This window comes from Cebus imitator, unplaced genomic scaffold, assembly GCF_001604975.1.
Source record: "Cebus imitator isolate Cc_AM_T3 unplaced genomic scaffold, Cebus_imitator-1.0 Scaffold176, whole genome shotgun sequence".
In the NCBI taxonomy this organism is placed as follows: domain Eukaryota; kingdom Metazoa; phylum Chordata; class Mammalia; order Primates; family Cebidae; genus Cebus; species Cebus imitator.
Window position 1 is genome coordinate 2000355 of NW_016107491.1, and position 6116 is coordinate 2006470.

A 6116-nucleotide genomic window follows, 5' to 3' on the forward strand; every position below is an offset into this window, starting at 1 on the left:
CAAAAAACAAAAAGTGAAATGGAGAAATGGAGAAATCAGGATCAAGAACGTGGAAGAGAGAGAGAGAGAGAGAGAGAGAGAGAGAGAGAGAGAGATTGTGTGTTTGTGTGTGTGTGTGTGTGAGAGAGAGAGAGTTTGTGTATTTGTGTGTGAAGCCCAGAGGTGTGTAACAGCACAGTGGGCTTGGAAAAGTGTGAGCAATGATTCTAATGGAGGAGTGATAGTGTTTTCGATTGAAGAAGAGAGTGGAGACCACGTCATTAAAAAATAATAATGGCAAGCATTTCTGTAGTACTTACGGTGTGCCACACACTGTTCAAGTACTTAACATTTGTTAACTTCTGTAATAACCTTGGATGCTGCATACAGAAATTGAAATTTACACTGTTGGTAATGAAAGAAATTAATCAGGGAAGAGAATTGCTATCAATTGTGCATTTTAGTTTTTTGAGACAGAGTCTCACTCTGTCTCCAGGCTGGAGTGCAATAGCACAATCTTGGCTCACAGCAACCTCTGCCTCCCAGGTTCTAGTGATTTCCCTGCCTCAGCCTCCCAAGTAGTTGGGACTACAGGTGTGTGCCACCATGCTCTGCTAATTATTTTTGTATTTTAGTAGAGATGGGGTTTCACCATGTTGGCCAGGATGGTCTCGATCTCCTGACCTTGTGATCCGTCCACCTCGCCCCCCTCAAAGTGCTGGGGTTATAGGCGTGAGCCACCACGCCTGGCCCAGTTGTGTATTTTTGAAGGATCACTTTGCTATCACTATGGTAGATGACTTAGAGGGGGATAAATTGGAAGAGAAGATGCCAGTTTAGAGGTGTTTGCCAAAACCCATGAGGAGATTCCAAAGGTCACTGAAACTGAAAAGGAGAAGGAAAGAGTGAGAGACACAGTATATAAGCCTACAATAAGCAGATATGGTTAATTGGGAAGAGGAGGAGATGTGCCCAGTGTGACAGCTAAGTCGACAAATTGAGTTCTTAGGTGGCTGCATATGACCTTAATATTAACTGGCCTGGAGTAATGAGCCTCGGCTAGTTCAGTTGTGGTCTCTTTGTATTTGGAGTACCTGTGGGACATCTCATAGTGCAATATAAATATCCTCTGCTGTGACATCGTCCCATTTACCATGGTAGTTCATTGTCCCTTTCCACCCTCATCATTCTTATCTTGTGCCTCCCAGTGTTTTCAATATGCTGGAAAACAACAAACTTCTCAGTACTGGAAAATTATTTTTTTATTAACCAAATGAAAATAGTGTATTATAACTTTTGGTTTAGATGTTTTATCCCTTCCAAATCTCATATTGAAATGTGACCTCCAATGTTGGAGGTGGGGACTAGTGGGAGGTGTTTGGGTCATAGGGGAGGGTCCCTCATGAATGACTTGATGCCCTCCTCATGGTAATAACTGAGTTCTTCCTCTGAGGTCACAAGAGATCTGGTTGTTTAAAAGTGTGGCAACTCCCTCCTCTCTCTCTCTCTCTTGCTTACTCTCTCACCATGTGACACACTGGCTCCCTTTTATCATCCACCATGATGGTAAGCTTCCAAAGGCCTCACCAGAGCAGGTACTGGCACCACACTTCCATTGCCTGCACAACTGACTCAAAGTAAACCACTTTTCTTTATGTAACTCAAAGTTTACTGCAATGCAGATGGACTGACACAATAACCATAAATAAAATAACAAAAGGCATTTGGCATATATTATATCATTATATCTTCAGAGTATCTCTATAAATTAGCTCTCATTATCCTATTTAGCAAATGGAAACACCAGCAATCAGAGAGGCTCCGTGTCTTGCCAAGGTCTACATTTATAGTGTGTGACTTTACCTTTCCACACCATTTGAAACTTCTATGTTTGTATTGTCTTTTCAGTGATTTTTTTAAACAAAAATAAGCTATGTGGACCACATAGATGCTAAAGTGAGGCCCCTCACACTAAACATCATTCTTCCGTCAGGACTTTCCCTGGTCTGTTATGAGCAGGAACCAGGGAAAGGGGGAGGGGGCTCCAGAGCTGAATGCGGCAAGTTTCCATTAGTCTCATCAAGCTGTTTTTATTGCAATCTCTTCCAAGTTACCTCTGCTCCTGGAGAGAAGAAAGGAGAAAATGGAAATGGCTCCAAAAGCCTGACTGGTGGATCAGAAGGAAAGGAATGCTGGCTGCCAGGATTTCTGTCATCCTGCCTTGGGGTAGCCAAGTTATTTTTAACATAGTAGAAGCAGACCTTCTGGAGGCAAGGCCACTGGATCATGGACCCCAGTACAGGGTGGACCTCAAATCTTTCAATACTATGGACTGTTTCAAGAGATAAGTGTCAGTCAAGAGTATGTAAATGGTTTTTAGGTGCTTCATTATTCGTGTAGTTTATACTTAATTTCTGTGCAATATAAAAAAGCCATATTATCTGATGCCATTGGGGCTAGTAGTGGGCAAATCAAAAAAGTTCATCAAGAGACTAAAGTCAATACATCTTAAGTGTATTGTAAACCACTTATTTTACCCTAGAATAAATAAATAAATATTCATTTACAAATATTTTGGTATAGGGCCAAGAATTTTTCTTCGAGTATTCAACCACATCCTCGGATTTGAGGTCATAAACCACAATTTTGATACACCACTATGATTTGCAGGTTTATTTAGTTTAATGGAAGCTCTCAAAGACTCTTGCTACACAATTAGAGTGCCAAGTCCTTCTATGTTCAATTTTTTTCTCCAAACTTGTAGAATTTTCTCACAAACTTAGCATTAAACTTAGTTTTTATTTTTATTATTATTATTTATTTATTTTTGAGACAGAGTCTTGTCCTTGTCACCCAGGCTATAGTGCAATGGAGCAAACTCAGCTCACTACAGCCTCTATTTCTCGGGTTCAAGCAATTCTCCTGCCTCAGCCTCCCCAGTAGCTGGGATAACATGTTCATGCCACCACGCTAGGCTAGTTTTTGTATTTTTAGTAGAGACTGGGTTTCGCCATGTTGGCCAGGCTGGTCTTGAACTCCTGAACTCAGGTGACCCGCCCACCTCGGCCTCCCAAAGTGCTAGGATTACAGGCATGAGCCACCGCACCTGGCCTAAACTTAGTTTTAATAAGAAAAATTTACTTCTTTCAAATCCATATTATGTCTATTCCTTATAAAAAAAAAAAAAAAAAAAAAAAAAAAAAAGTTTGTAAAAAATATAACTGACTTTTGGCACAAGCACAACCAACTGATAGACGTAAACACAGGCAGACATTCAAAAGATGTAAGCTGATAGCTGCATTTGCTATAAATGTTAAGTCTGTGTGTTTTACAAAGGAATTTAAAAAGCCAGTTAATCCAACAAGTTATTTTCAGGTACATAGTCCAGATTGAGTTTATGCTAAATGCAATGTAATCATTAAGGTTAGAAATTCATCATTTTTAGAAAAATGCCCCAAGAGCCATCAGAAAGCAAAGCACAATAACTATACACATATAATTCTTCCTCACTTAAAACTACTGGTACCTCACCATTACTCTTAACAGAAATCCAAAATTCCGAACATGACTTACAAAGCCCTTTGCAATATGTCCCCTGACTACCTAGGTTCAGGTTCATTTTTAAAATTTTCGGCATACGCATACAAACACACAGTCACACACACACACACGGGAGGTTCTTCTATTCCTTTGAACTAGATTTGAATTGCCCCTAGACCTGAAAATATGTGATTTCCTCTGCTTAGAAGTTTACTCCTTCACCAGTTTAACTGGCAAGCTACCCTAGAGCCTGAAGACTTCAGGTTAGATATTACTTCCTCCAGGATTCATTCCCTGACACCCTCGGTTTGATTAGATGCCTCTGTTGTGAGCTTGCATGGCACCCTATATTTCTCATTATGATCTTCTTATTTAAAATGGGCATTTACTTGTCTGTATCCTCACCACTAGTCCCACAAGATACAGGACCATTATGTTCACAGCTATGTCAACAGCTCCTACCACAATACCTGACACTGCTTGTTTGATTACTTGGCTGATTAAATTAATAAAATAATTTTAAGAGGTATAACTATTGGTTAAGGGTGGAGGACCATGGCATGATACTGATCTGGTATCAACACTCACAAGTTGTATAATTTACATGAGATTCTAGGTCTCAATTTCTTCAACTGTACAGCGGGAGAAATAATAGAACCTAAAAAAGCTAACAAAATAAAATAACATGTGAAATACTTAGAATATCTGCCCAAAATAGGAACTCTTCAGTAAATGTTGCCTGTTATTTATTTTGTTAAACTTATATATGGTTGTTCTGTTTTGTTTATATATACTTATATGTATATACAATTTCTAGATCATGGTGCTCATTGGAAGATAAAAAGAAAAAAATTTTACAAAACAAAATGCATGTTATATGCAATCACTTCTCGTTTTTCTTGGTAGTCAATATTCTATTAAGTCACCATAAACATTGAATTAGCAAACACTGAACCATTGATCGTAGGGAAAATACAAAATTAGGCTCCTGTGAACCTCTGTTCACAAGATTTTTGTCAACAGATCAATACAGAACCTTGTTTTATGTGTGTTTCTGTTTAAAGACACCATGTTTATTATATATATTATTGGTTCAATAACACTGAACTCACGGGCAACAGCACTGTAACTCATGTCTAAACAAAGCTTACATAACACTTGTATTTTCCCTGCAAGGCACATCACAGCCTTTTGGTCCTTAGGAGCACTAGACAGCACTTCAGCACTATACTGGAGAGCCATTTTAAACAACAACATCCCCAGGAAAAAAGCACACAACTGTGAAAAATATTGCACTAAATAGACCACAGAAAGGACACATTTCTAGCTTAGAAAGAGCTGAACAAGAAGGAAGATCTCTTGTTTGATCTCAGCTGGGAATGTGCATGTTGGGGGACTCCATAGCTGCATGGAAGAGAATGAAGTAATGAAGTTGGACCCTTACTTTACACCATTTACAAAATTTAACTAAAATTGGATCAAGGACATAAATATAAGAGCTAACATTATAGAACATCTAAAAGAAGTATAGGGATACATTTTCATGATGTTGGGTTCAGCTATAGTTCTTAGATATGACACCAAAGGACAAGCAACAAAAGAAAGAAAAAAATATATTGGATTTTATAAAAATTAAAACATTTATGCTTCAAAGGACACTATCATGAAAGTGAAAAGACAACCTCCATAATGAGGGGAAAATGTGTAAATCATATATCTAATAAGGGTCCAGTAGCCAGAATATAAGAAGAACTCTTACAACTTAAAAGCAAAATGACAAACAACACAAAAATATTTAAATAGGCAAAGGACTTCAATAGTCATTTGTTTCAAAGAAGTTATAAAAATAGCCAATAAGCACATGAAAATATGCTGAACATCAACAGTCATTAGGAAAATGCAAATCAATCACAATGAGATACAACTTCATACTCATTAGGATGGCTATAATTTTTTAAATGGAAAACACGTGTTGGCAAGGACATGGAGAAATTGGAACCCTCATACATTGCTGGTGGAAATGTAAACTGGTGCAGCTGCTGTGGAAAACAATTTGGCAGTTCCTCAAAAACTAAACTAAAATTAAAGGTTATATAGTAGGCAAGAAATAGAACTATGTGTTGGAAATCAGCGATTAAGGAAGAGTAAGGAAGAGGAGTTGGTCAACAGGAAACAGGTGATTGGTTAGGCAATCATGACAAGTAAGAGGTCTGAGATCTCATTGTCCAGATGACATGATCTGTTAAGTTTCAGTTCCTTGATACTCTCTGGGAGGTCTGCTGGTTCCTTTCCTGAGAAAGGAACTCAGATAACACAAATGTAAATTTTTCAAGTTTTAAGACTGTGAGGGTCAATTTCTATGTTTATTTAAAAGAAACTCTAAATATCAGTTCTTTGGGACAATTGGCCTGGTTTCAGTAGCCAAAAAAAAAAAAAAAAAAAAAAAAAAAAAATGGCCCCCAAAGATGTCCATGAGGTAATTCACAGAAGCTGTGAATATGTTATTTTACATGTACTTTGGACTGTAAAATCCAAAGTGCCTTAAAAGGATGTAGCAGCAATGTAAAACTAATTTATCATTCAATACATGATAAAGT